We start from the raw sequence: 12,020 nt of genomic DNA on the forward strand, positions 1-12,020 counted from the left end.
CCTTTAAGGGGGAAAAAAATTCAAGCACATTTAACATGCATAAAGGGCCTGGACCCAAGTCTTGGGGCTAACCAACACCAGACAGTAACATAGCATTCATATCATTATTAGCTTTAGTATCATTTGTGATGTTGGGTGTGTTTAATCTGTGGAGTATTCCTTTACACTTAACAAAATACAAATGTAATGAAGAAATTAGAACAAAAAACAATAACTGCATAATATAACAGAAACATGGGATTAAGGGAACAATGAAAGTTCTTACCCACAAGACAGCTGTCTGGGGCACTTGGCTAAATTGGTGGCCCTGGCATAGATCATGTCATAGGGTTTTGCATGCTGGCTGTGGTCCTCATACTGTAAATTGAAGCATGGGGTGGGTGGACATAATTTGGTATCATGTTAGGGGGGATCACACATGACCAGCCGTGTCTGCCCTTACCTGGCTTCCAACTAATTTGCATTTTATTTTTCCAACATGACATTGTCTTTATGAGCTTTGTGTTGGTGTATTGGTTCATGTTAACAGCACTTCTGAGATCATTTTTTTTTCTTTAGCTGGACTGGATAAATGGTAAGGGTCATAAATAAAATGCAGTCATTAATGCAGCCAATTTAAGAATATGTCATTCAACATCCACTTAGGAAAATACTCTTGTTTTTTAGTGGAATGGAATTGTGTGCTTAGAAAGGACAGTATAATGATGGTTTATGACATTAAACAGCAGTGCAAACAATCATAAAATTCCAAAACTCCTTTTGCGTAAACACGTTTAGGAAATATAACAAACGCCATGAATAGGTGACTTAATCTGTTTATATCAGTTTCTATGAGATGAGCAGTAGAAAGCCTAGAAAGCCCTTAAATAACAGTTCCAGGGGGAACTGGAATGAGAGAAAGGGACCTTGTACACAAATAAAAAAGTTAACTAGTTCACTAGTCGGCATATGCTTTTGTACAACAAACATTTAATGCAAAACAAGATATGGCTCCTTATTAACATACCACCATAACATGTGGGAGAAACATGTAACATAGCTGAGCGTTAGTACGTATACAATGTATCAAATGAAAACACAGAGGATCCTTTAATGTTTCAGCGAGACATGGGATTGTGTTTTGGATACAGAATTAAATGACATGTACAGTATAATATGATGACTTTTTAATGTAATTGTGGAACCATGTGTCAGACATGTTTGTCATGGGCCCAAAAATATATTGGAAACATCCAAAATGAATACTTTTAGAGAAAGAAAATCTAAATAAATGTTTGATACATTTGAAGGCGATTTTCACTTAAGCACCTAAAAAGCATTTTTTTGGTGTAAGGCTGCATGGAACACTGAACTGTCCCATTAAGGGTGTTGGCTGAGCATCATTAATAATGCAGCTCAGCAACAGATTGAAAGTTACTTGTGCTATATGCATGTTTTGTGTCATAATTACAATGTTGCAGTTCCAGAGTTTCATAGATCTGCTGTTTATTGTGAAACACATGAAGTATTAAAGGGACACAGTTTGTTAAAAATAAATAAATAATAATAATAAGAATGGTATTGGTTAAACCAAAACAACAACTTTGTTGCCCAAAACAACTGTTTCATTTATTTCTAAAATCTATCCACAGTACCTGGGGTCACCACCTCTACAGGCAGCACATTCCAGTATTTTATGACCCTTTATTGATAACCTTTACAAAATATGTCTAAAGTTTGAGCTCCCATCCTTTTGATATATATATATATATACATAGAACCATTCTCTCTCTATATAAAGACACACATTAAGTATTAAGTAGTTTGTGTCCTGCTGTCATAATATAGGTTTCCCATTTTCTTGTAACCTTTGTTGAAAATATTGCAAATGCCATGATGTGCTATCAGTCAGAGTATGTTCTGGCATGGTGCAGCTCTAACACGCCGTCAAGGGGCTGCAAACAGCAATCAAAGGGATCCTCATAAAATTCCCATTATTGCAGTTCAGGGGAACCATCTGCTATACAGGGAAACCCTACTGGTGATGTCACCAGTGACATCACAGGTGTTCATTGTAGCAATCTATATCCCTGGGAAGAGATAGCAGAGAGCAATGTGAAAATAAATAAGTAAATAAAAGATACTAGTGGTGAAACACCTGATTGCTGTAAAGGGGAACCCTACTGGTAATGTCTTTTGTAACATCACAGGAGTTCCTCTGTGCCAACTGAAATCCATAGGGTTATAAAATACCCCAAAAGGGATTTCTAGAAAATGTACTCTGCTCTCTGGTGTAAAAAAAAAGTAAAAGAAACATAAAAGAAAATGTAAAAGAATAAATTGCTGCATAATGCTTGTTTGTGGATGGCATGAGGGGTCAATAAAATAGACCGCAAAGTGAAAAGTAAAAAATAAAAAAAGGGATAAACAGAAACAGGATAAAAAATAAAATTGGGGAGTAAAGAAAGGTAAAACAAGTAAAGAGAGGGAGAGAAAGAAGAAATAAAGAGGGGGAATGAGGTAATGGAGAAAGGAAGGCAGAAAGAGTGATAAGGACAGAAGAGAGAGGGTCAAAGAAAGGGAGGGCAATGAGAGTAGAATAAGAGAGAGAGAGAAAGAGAAACAGAGAAACAGGAGGGAGCTAAAAGAGGAGTGGAGAGGGGGATAGAGAGAGAGAGGGGAAGAAAGAAAGACAAAGAGAGAGGGTGAGAAGAAAGAGAAAGAAAATAAGAAAGAAAAAAGTGAGAGAAAATGGAAAAAAGTGGATGAACGATATATTCCAGTATATATAGTTTATATATAGTATATATACATAAATCCATCATCAAAGAATAAAGGAAAATCACATATTTCCACTAGGTTTTTTGATATTTATTTTTCTAGGTGTGAACACTAGTCATAAAACATAATAACACAATAATTATTGTAATCTTTACTTCTAGAATGCTAATTAACACATGTGATCTGGGACAGTGTTTATGTTGTGTATGTTGTGTACTTAAAACAGACAGCATCGTGGGCTGTCTTATAAGCAAACACAACGTACATATTTACTGCATTATGGTCACCTAATAGATTGCAAACTCACACGTGTAGGGCGTTCTTGCCATTCTGCACAATTATGTCTCATGTTTGTTCATGCTCTCCCTTCACTGAAATAGCTATACAGAATCAGCTGGCGCTATATGAAAAAAATGTAGTAATAATAATGTTAGGGAGCATTGAAATAGTGTACTATATTCACCAAATAATGTTTTTGGGGGTTTTATCTCTTACATTCCTGACTGGGAGCCCAGACTGTGGTCCACTTTGCTGTGAATATCTGTGCCCTTGATACTTCCGCTGTCAGTCTCCCTAGTCTGTCTTGATCTCTATAGCACACACAGATGACAGTTCGCAGCTTGCATATGAAGCAGAACACATGAGACTACCACATATTAAAATAACACTCAACTAACTGTATGCAGACATTAAGCCATTGTGCATCCTTTAGCAGGATGGTTCTATATACCAGCTATGACCCTACATATAGCTTGTTAACTCCAAGCACTTTCCCTAGTGGAAAACAATTATCATGGCAAGTAGGATTATAGTAAAACATTCAAACATATAGTTTGATGTCAGATAAGCAATGTGGTTCATCTAGTCTGAATAATCTTCTACTTGCCGGAAACCTTACACAATCTGTGTCTCTATCCTATAGTAAGGCTAGCCGTATGTCTATCATAGGCGTGTTTGAATGTCTGTACTGTATTAACTTCTACATCTATTTTTGGTGCTTTTAAACTGGAGCTAAAATTCCATGAGACTGTGACACACATGAACCTCAAAAGAACCTTTTATTCAAACCTATTGTTTGCTCCCTGAATTACAATCTCCACATCTCTTTTATTCTTCAGACACTCAGTACTGTTGTTAATCAGCTATGACTTTGGTGCTCTCCAGCCTCCTACCTCATTACCCCTCGTGATATACAGCTATGCCGCAATGTCTAAAGTAACTTTTGAAGCCTTTCTAAAGATTTGAGGCCTATAACCATGTGCTTAGAGTTTCTCTGTAGGTTTTAGAGTTTTTAAGCTCCACAAGAGCAAGTTTTTGGGATTTCCTCAAAACTTCTTCACTTGCCTAGATTTGTCTGTTGGAAAGACTGAGATACGAATTAGTTTAGCTGAGGTTGCACAATGTATATGTCACACATATTATCGTCTGGCACAGAAGAAGAGCAAACTGTATAGATAAACTCAAAAAGACCATTTTTATTTGCTGAAATTTGTAATCAGTCTAGACCTCTCAACAGGGTAGATAGAGAAGAAGTACTGGTTAAGAGGAACACATAAAACTGTCCAGCTGCAGAGGGCTCTTTTATTCTTCCCACAGCTGGGAAAGAACTTGGATGAGGTACAAATGTGGATTTTTGAAATTTTTCTTTTCCAATAAATCTTCTGTCTTGTAAAATGAAGATGAAGTCTTTGCAAAGTATGTTTTAACTAGGGACCCACTAATTATCACTATGATTACTTACTAATCTAAAGGTCCTTTTTATTAATGGATCGTGTCTGGTTAATGGCATTAGCATATCCATAAGTATGTCCTGATCTATAGAAGATTGACTAATGGGATCATTGGCTGTCAAAAAACCACAGATTAAGAAACATGTGTTTTGTTTTAACCTTTTATTTGGAAGAGTAGTTCAGTGACTAATTTGTGGCATGTATTTGTATCTGTTTTGTAAAATTGGAATATAGATTTTGCACTAATGTATTTTTTTTTAAATTCCAATGGTTGGAAACACATAAAATACAATTATTATTTTTTTTGCCGTTGGTTGGAAACACATAAAATGTATTGCCTTGTGACACTCTATCTTGGTGTAATGAATTTTAAGGGCCCCTAATAATAACAAATTGGAGGCTCATCAATTGCATAGGTCTCTCACATAATATTATGTCCTTTGAGTCAATGGGGCCTCCTGAACACTAAGCAGCATTTTAATTTATTTAGTGGGTAGCATGATCTATGCATATGTCACTGTATAATTAAAGCGATCAAAAAGTGTGACCAAAGGGCCATTCTGTGTACCCTACTATCCTGCTACCCCTGTCCTTGGTGTTTTGAAAGGAAGCAGCTGATCTGTATCTCTTTCCTGCTCCATTCCATGCTGCTTGTTCTGTAACTGACATCACAGGGGTATGGGAATGATATCATACACATATATTTCCGCTATGGCTACTTGCGCAATACATTAAAATAAAGAAATAAATATATGCAATGAACTATCATTGGAAAACACATCTGCTTAACCTTTGCCAGTGAGTTTGTAACATAAGGGTAGACATAACCCACTAGCCACAGCCTACCATATAATGCAGCTATAATGTGCTATTCAATCTTTTTATAACTACAATGGAAAACTCAGATTTCACAGGAATCTGAAAAAGCCACAAGCACAAACCAGCCAATGAGGACTCATTACAGCAGCAAATAGAAACATCATAGGTAAACCTTGGTATGAAATGCCTTAGGCAGACCTAGGTAATTACACCAAGAATAGAAATGTGATAGCATTCTCTCTCATGCTCTCCTGCTGTCCAAACAGCTGAGAGATTCCAGAATTTGAACCACATGTTTGAACAATGAGCATTCATATGAACTCAATTAAAACTACGCTAGATAAAACCTACAATATATCAGTTGATGGTATAATAACACTGAACATCTCGGGATGTAACACAGATAATGAATCACAGGTTAATCAATAACTGGCACAGGCATATTGAGGGTTAGTTCATACCCCAAGGGGACATACAACATAGAGCTCCACATTTACTGGAATACAACTCTTCCTAACCTCTGAGAAAGTTGTTGTGGGTTTGGCCGGCACATTTAAAATTTAGCTGGCAGAAAATAGTTGTTATAAATATCCTCATGGCAGGAGGCACTATTCATGTGAGGTTCATACTACATTGCTCTTCACACAACCACAAACAAGGCAAACAAATGTGTTAGTGTCACCAGAGCCGGCCTTAGGTGTTCTGGCGCCCTGTGCGGACTACTCCTCTGGCGCCCCCCCATCCCAAAAAAAGAAAGGAATAAAAACTTGTAACAAAACTTGTAACAAAACCCCAATCACTATATACTATGCCAAACATTGATGTGGTCTAGGCCTACCACTTAATTGTCTGGCTTAGTAGTAGGGATGCACCGAAACGAATTCTGGACTGAAACCGAAAGTGCAGCATTTACCTGGCCAAAACCGAATATGACCCCCCCAACACCATAAAAAATCTAACACTTTTATTTAAAGTAAGTAACACACCAAAATAGGAGAAAACAATTAAATAATATTATATATAAAGTCCAAAAATAGTTACCGGCACTCCAGGGACTTTCCAAATAACCACACAAACAACTTCGGTTTTCAAGTCTATATATATCATATATATATATATATATATGATTAACAGCAATCACATTCCTATCATGCCCAGGCATACCCAGATTCCAGGATTTACTCGCAGACTTGGCACGATAGGAGTATGATACCCTCTTTCCCCTGTCTCACTCCCTTCTCCCTATATACGCCCTCCTAACTATCTACCCTTTCCCTCTTTGAGGTTCACTTACCTTTCAGGAGTCCTGCGGTGGGGGTGCAAGGCCTCTGCCTCCCAGCTCTGCCACTGTATGGAACAGTATAGAATGATGGGAGTTATGATGTACTTTTAGAGCATAATTAGATCATATACACCAATCCACACGTATACACCAATCCACACGTATACACCAATCCACACGTATACACCAATCCACACGTATACACCAATCCACACATATATACCAATCCACACACATACCAATCCACTCTCACTGAATGCTTTCCTACCTTTCCTCTTTTCTCCTTACAGCTCCTTTTCCTGCTCTTCGTTCTTCTTCTTCTTCAGTTCTTCTGTCTTCTTCCGGGTCAGAGGGCACGGACAACGGTGGGCGCGGCTTCAGTGTTGTGCGCCGGGATCTGACAGCAAATCCCGGCGCACAGCAGCTGTTGCCGCGCGGATCACAAGGGAGCGGTATCGGAGGTCTTTAACAGACCTCCGGCTCCCTTGAGTGATGTTAAGCCGGGTTCAAGGAAGATCCTTGAACCGGCTTAAAGTCACTCAAGGGAGCCGGAGGTCTGTTAAAGACCTCCGATATCGCTCCCTTGCGAGCCTGCTCCTCCAGCGGCGGACATTACTGTCCGCAGAGCCGGCCTTAGGTGTTCTGGCGCCCTGTGCGGACTACTCCTCTGGCGCCCCCCCATCCCAAAAAAAGAAAGGAATAAAAACTTGTAACAAAACTTGTAACAAAACCCCAATCACTATATACTATGCCAAACATTGATGTGGTCTAGGCCTACCACTTAATTGTCTGGCTTAGTAGTAGGGATGCACCGAAACGAATTCTGGACTGAAACCGAAAGTGCAGCATTTACCTGGCCAAAACCGAATATGACCCCCCCAACACCATAAAAAATCTAACACTTTTATTTAAAGTAAGTAACACACCAAAATAGGAGAAAACAATTAAATAATATTATATATAAAGTCCAAAAATAGTTACCGGCACTCCAGGGACTTTCCAAATAACCACACAAACAACTTCGGTTTTCAAGTCTATATATATCATATATATATATATATATATGATTAACAGCAATCACATTCCTATCATGCCCAGGCATACCCAGATTCCAGGATTTACTCGCAGACTTGGCACGATAGGAGTATGATACCCTCTTTCCCCTGTCTCACTCCCTTCTCCCTATATACGCCCTCCTAACTATCTACCCTTTCCCTCTTTGAGGTTCACTTACCTTTCAGGAGTCCTGCGGTGGGGGTGCAAGGCCTCTGCCTCCCAGCTCTGCCACTGTATGGAACAGTATAGAATGATGGGAGTTATGATGTACTTTTAGAGCATAATTAGATCATATACACCAATCCACACGTATACACCAATCCACACGTATACACCAATCCACACGTATACACCAATCCACACGTATACACCAATCCACACGTATACACCAATCCACACATATATACCAATCCACACACATACCAATCCACTCTCACTGAATGCTTTCCTACCTTTCCTCTTTTCTCCTTACAGCTCCTTTTCCTGCTCTTCGTTCTTCTTCTTCTTCAGTTCTTCTGTCTTCTTCCGGGTCAGAGGGCACGGACAACGGTGGGCGCGGCTTCAGTGTTGTGCGCCGGGATCTGACAGCAAATCCCGGCGCACAGCAGCTGTTGCCGCGCGGATCACAAGGGAGCGGTATCGGAGGTCTTTAACAGACCTCCGGCTCCCTTGAGTGATGTTAAGCCGGGTTCAAGGAAGATCCTTGAACCGGCTTAAAGTCACTCAAGGGAGCCGGAGGTCTGTTAAAGACCTCCGATATCGCTCCCTTGCGAGCCTGCTCCTCCAGCGGCGGACATTACTGTCCGTCTCTGGAGGGGTGCCGCTCGCCCCCCTGATGAGCGGCACCGGGTGCCGCTCGCCCCCCCCCGCCGCTAGGTACGCTGCTGGCGGCAGCGGCGCCCCCTGGAGTGTGGCGCCCTGTGCGGTCGCACAGGTCGCACACCCCAAAGGCCGGCCCTGACTGTCCGTCTCTGGAGGGGTGCCGCTCGCCCCCCTGATGAGCGGCACCGGGTGCCGCTCGCCCCCCCCCCCGCCGCTAGGTACGCTGCTGGCGGCAGCGGCGCCCCCTGGAGTGTGGCGCCCTGTGCGGTCGCACAGGTCGCACACCCCAAAGGCCGGCCCTGAGTGTCACCAATCATTCTATCCAGGATTCTTGGCTCCTTCTTAAAGGAGGCGCTCGTTAGCATTGATGCTTCTGGTGTAGATGTTTTTCGAAACTCATAATATGGCCTAATTGATACTGTTTATTCTACATTATTAGGAAAAATGCATACATTGTGACATCAATGGGCAAAAACTGACAGCGTTTACCTGTGTTTGCCCTCTCCTTTGTGTTGGTGGCAGGGGAAAATATGAGGTTTCTCACATGGGAACATTTTGCAACCTCTGTCCAGCTCAATTACCCTCTTAACATATTTTCTTTGTTCAGATATGAAGTGGTATTTCACAATCACACAAAATCACACACAATCAATTGTATTATTGATTATAATATTATCATAGATATATTATAGCTAAACATACTATATATTTACTTATATTGAAGAAACCTGTGATATACCACTGTATAGGGTTTCTTATGTCACGAGTGCATGCTGTACACTCCCATATTGCATAAAATATTGGTGGGATCCGGCTGAAGATGCATGTCCCTGTCTATATGTGATGTTTAGCATATGTGCGGTGGCCAAGACCTGGCCTTTTAGAAAAAGTCGGGATGACCTGATTTCCATTTTGACCCTATGAAAAAAACCTTCTACTAAAGAGGTGAATCATACACGGCCGATCACAAGCGTCCCCTGCCAGAAGTCTAGTATAGTGTAGATCATTTTCCTGACTTTTGCAAACTGTAGATTACCAGGTGTACAGACGTTACAAATAATCTGCATTAGCTGGAGTATGAAGACGGAGGCTTCTGATCACAAATAGCACTGCTGTCCCACGCACAATTATTTTGTGTAGCCTTTTGAATTTGGTTGGTAAAAAGGTTAAAAAATTCAGCAGTTTCAACCTTTTTTAAGTGTCTCTTAGGATGCAATGAATGTTTTTTTCTCTCTAGCACCTCCTCCCCGTAATATTGTTGCCAGATTAGAAAAATTTGCATATGGGCTGTTTACATATGTTTCATATGTGGTCATATCAGATGGAATTTTATATGGTTCTTTGACTTAATGACCAACGAGTTAATACTTTAAATATGTATTTATTTATAATACCACAAGTGGAGTTAATTATTTTTTTTCTGCTTTGGTTTTGTGTGAGCAATAGACAGATGTATTTGATAATGCCTTTTACATATCCCATACACTTCTTACAGCCAGTGAGTAATTGTATTCTGATGTAAACTTTCATTAGGTTATTTACGCATTTAATTATGACCTCCTTTGTGAAATCTCTTGCAGAATGATTGCAGTGTTTTTTTTTCTTTGTTCCTCTCTGTTTCCATGTTTTATATAATTACATGACATCATGCTCACCAGGAGACATTGTTCCAAGCCGGTTTGAAGGGGAATACCATAGGGAGCAGGAAAACAAAAATGTTGCGTACGGAGCGTAAATAAAACCATCTCTACATACTCTTTCACAAAAGTTCTAACTTTCAAAGTGCATTCATGAAACTATTATTGAGATAGAACTTGTTTTAGCTTGAGCCAAGCAAGTTTCATCCATATGCTTTTTTTAATGACAAACAATAGTTGTATGCTTGTTTATTTTTTGTGCTCCGGGATTAATATTGATTAAGTTGTTACTTTGATGTTTAGAATAACCATTATTTTTTTAATGTTTGCTTGTAAAATATAACATAATTGAAACCAGGCAATTTTTATGTCAGTGTCATTTAATTAGTTTATTTTCCACAGTGCATTATAATGGATAATGGATAAAGCCAAAATGTATTATTAAAAAAAGTATATTTAGTAGTACAGAATGGTCTGAACTGTAAACTAATTAATCATGATCAAGACCATAAGTGTGTTTGGTTGGACCCAACAGTTTATCTGTGCTATCTTTGCTCCAAGCAGCTAGCCTCTGCCATCATTGCCCTAAAACAGCTTGTCTGTGCCATCATTGCCCCGAACAACTTATCTGTGCCTTCTTTGCCCCTTGCCCCCTTCCAACATGCACTCTAGTACACATATGTAAACACACTTACACAAATTACACACACTTACTTATACTCACTAACACACACGTACAGATTCATTCTAACACACACTCGATCTCACCCCACTTACACATCCATGCTCACACTCACACACAATTTTAAATCCGAGCTCACACACACAATTACACATCCATGCTTACATACACATTTAATGCTCACATACATATATACAAACACATATACATACATACATACCGCCCCTTCCGCCCACCCTCATTTACCTCTCACTGCTCCTGCAGCTTTCTCTCCAGCTGCTCGCACACTGTGATGTAACGTGACCCTTATATGTTCCTATCTCCCTGTGCTGGTCCAAAATAGTTTAAAAAAGGACCCTTCTGACCTGGACCGGTGCGGTCCAGGTTGGAGGGGTCCTTTCTAAACAATTTTGAACCGGTACCAGGAGACTGGTACATCTGTACCAGCACTTTTGTACAAAGGATATACCAGATCAGTACATTTTTTAATAAAGGAAAAGAAAATAAGCAAAAACTAGTCGCATAGTAGATTGATTTTACGGGACGGGGTTATGGCTTGTAAGAGGCAAGAGGGGGAGGGGATCAAGGCAAAGGAATGTACTTTTCCAAGGTAAACAGCATTTGGCCAAAAAGAAACAATGTCCCCAAAATACATATTTGGTACATATACAGGAAAAACATGCAGAATAATACAAAATATGAATTAATAAACTTGCTTGCAAATGTGTAAAAATCCAAAAGATTTTGATTCTTCTAAGGGCCTCTCTTCAAATGTGATTTGCAAAGGGGTTGGGGTGTTTCAGGAAAGTTACAAGAGGGTATCTTGCTATGTGTTTCACTTGTGTGGTACAAAAAAGAAAAAACATAAGAACTAATGTAAAAAAAGATGATTTCCCACTTTTCCCATCCTTAATTATAGTAAAGCAGAAATATTAAGTGAAACAACTCATTCCCCTTGCAGCGACACAAGTCTACTCATTCCCTTAAGTCCCACCACAAAAGCACTGAGTGTTACTGGTGTGAATTGCCTGGATTATGTTTGTGATTTTGCTGTCCTGGACTCCACTTTGTGAACATGTTGTATTGTGAGTCATCATACATTGAGAGGCTAAAAGGACCTTCACGTTACCAGACAGAATTCCCTAGTGAGGGAATAAAGACAAACAAAGCATCATTTATACATAACATTGGCTCATATCTGTGTCCTGTGTATTGGACATTTACAAGTCTCT

This window comes from Sceloporus occidentalis, unplaced genomic scaffold, assembly GCF_023333645.1.
Source record: "Sceloporus occidentalis isolate IW3139 unplaced genomic scaffold, rSceOcc1.0.p SCAF_166, whole genome shotgun sequence".
In the NCBI taxonomy this organism is placed as follows: Eukaryota; Metazoa; Chordata; class Lepidosauria; order Squamata; family Phrynosomatidae; genus Sceloporus; species Sceloporus occidentalis.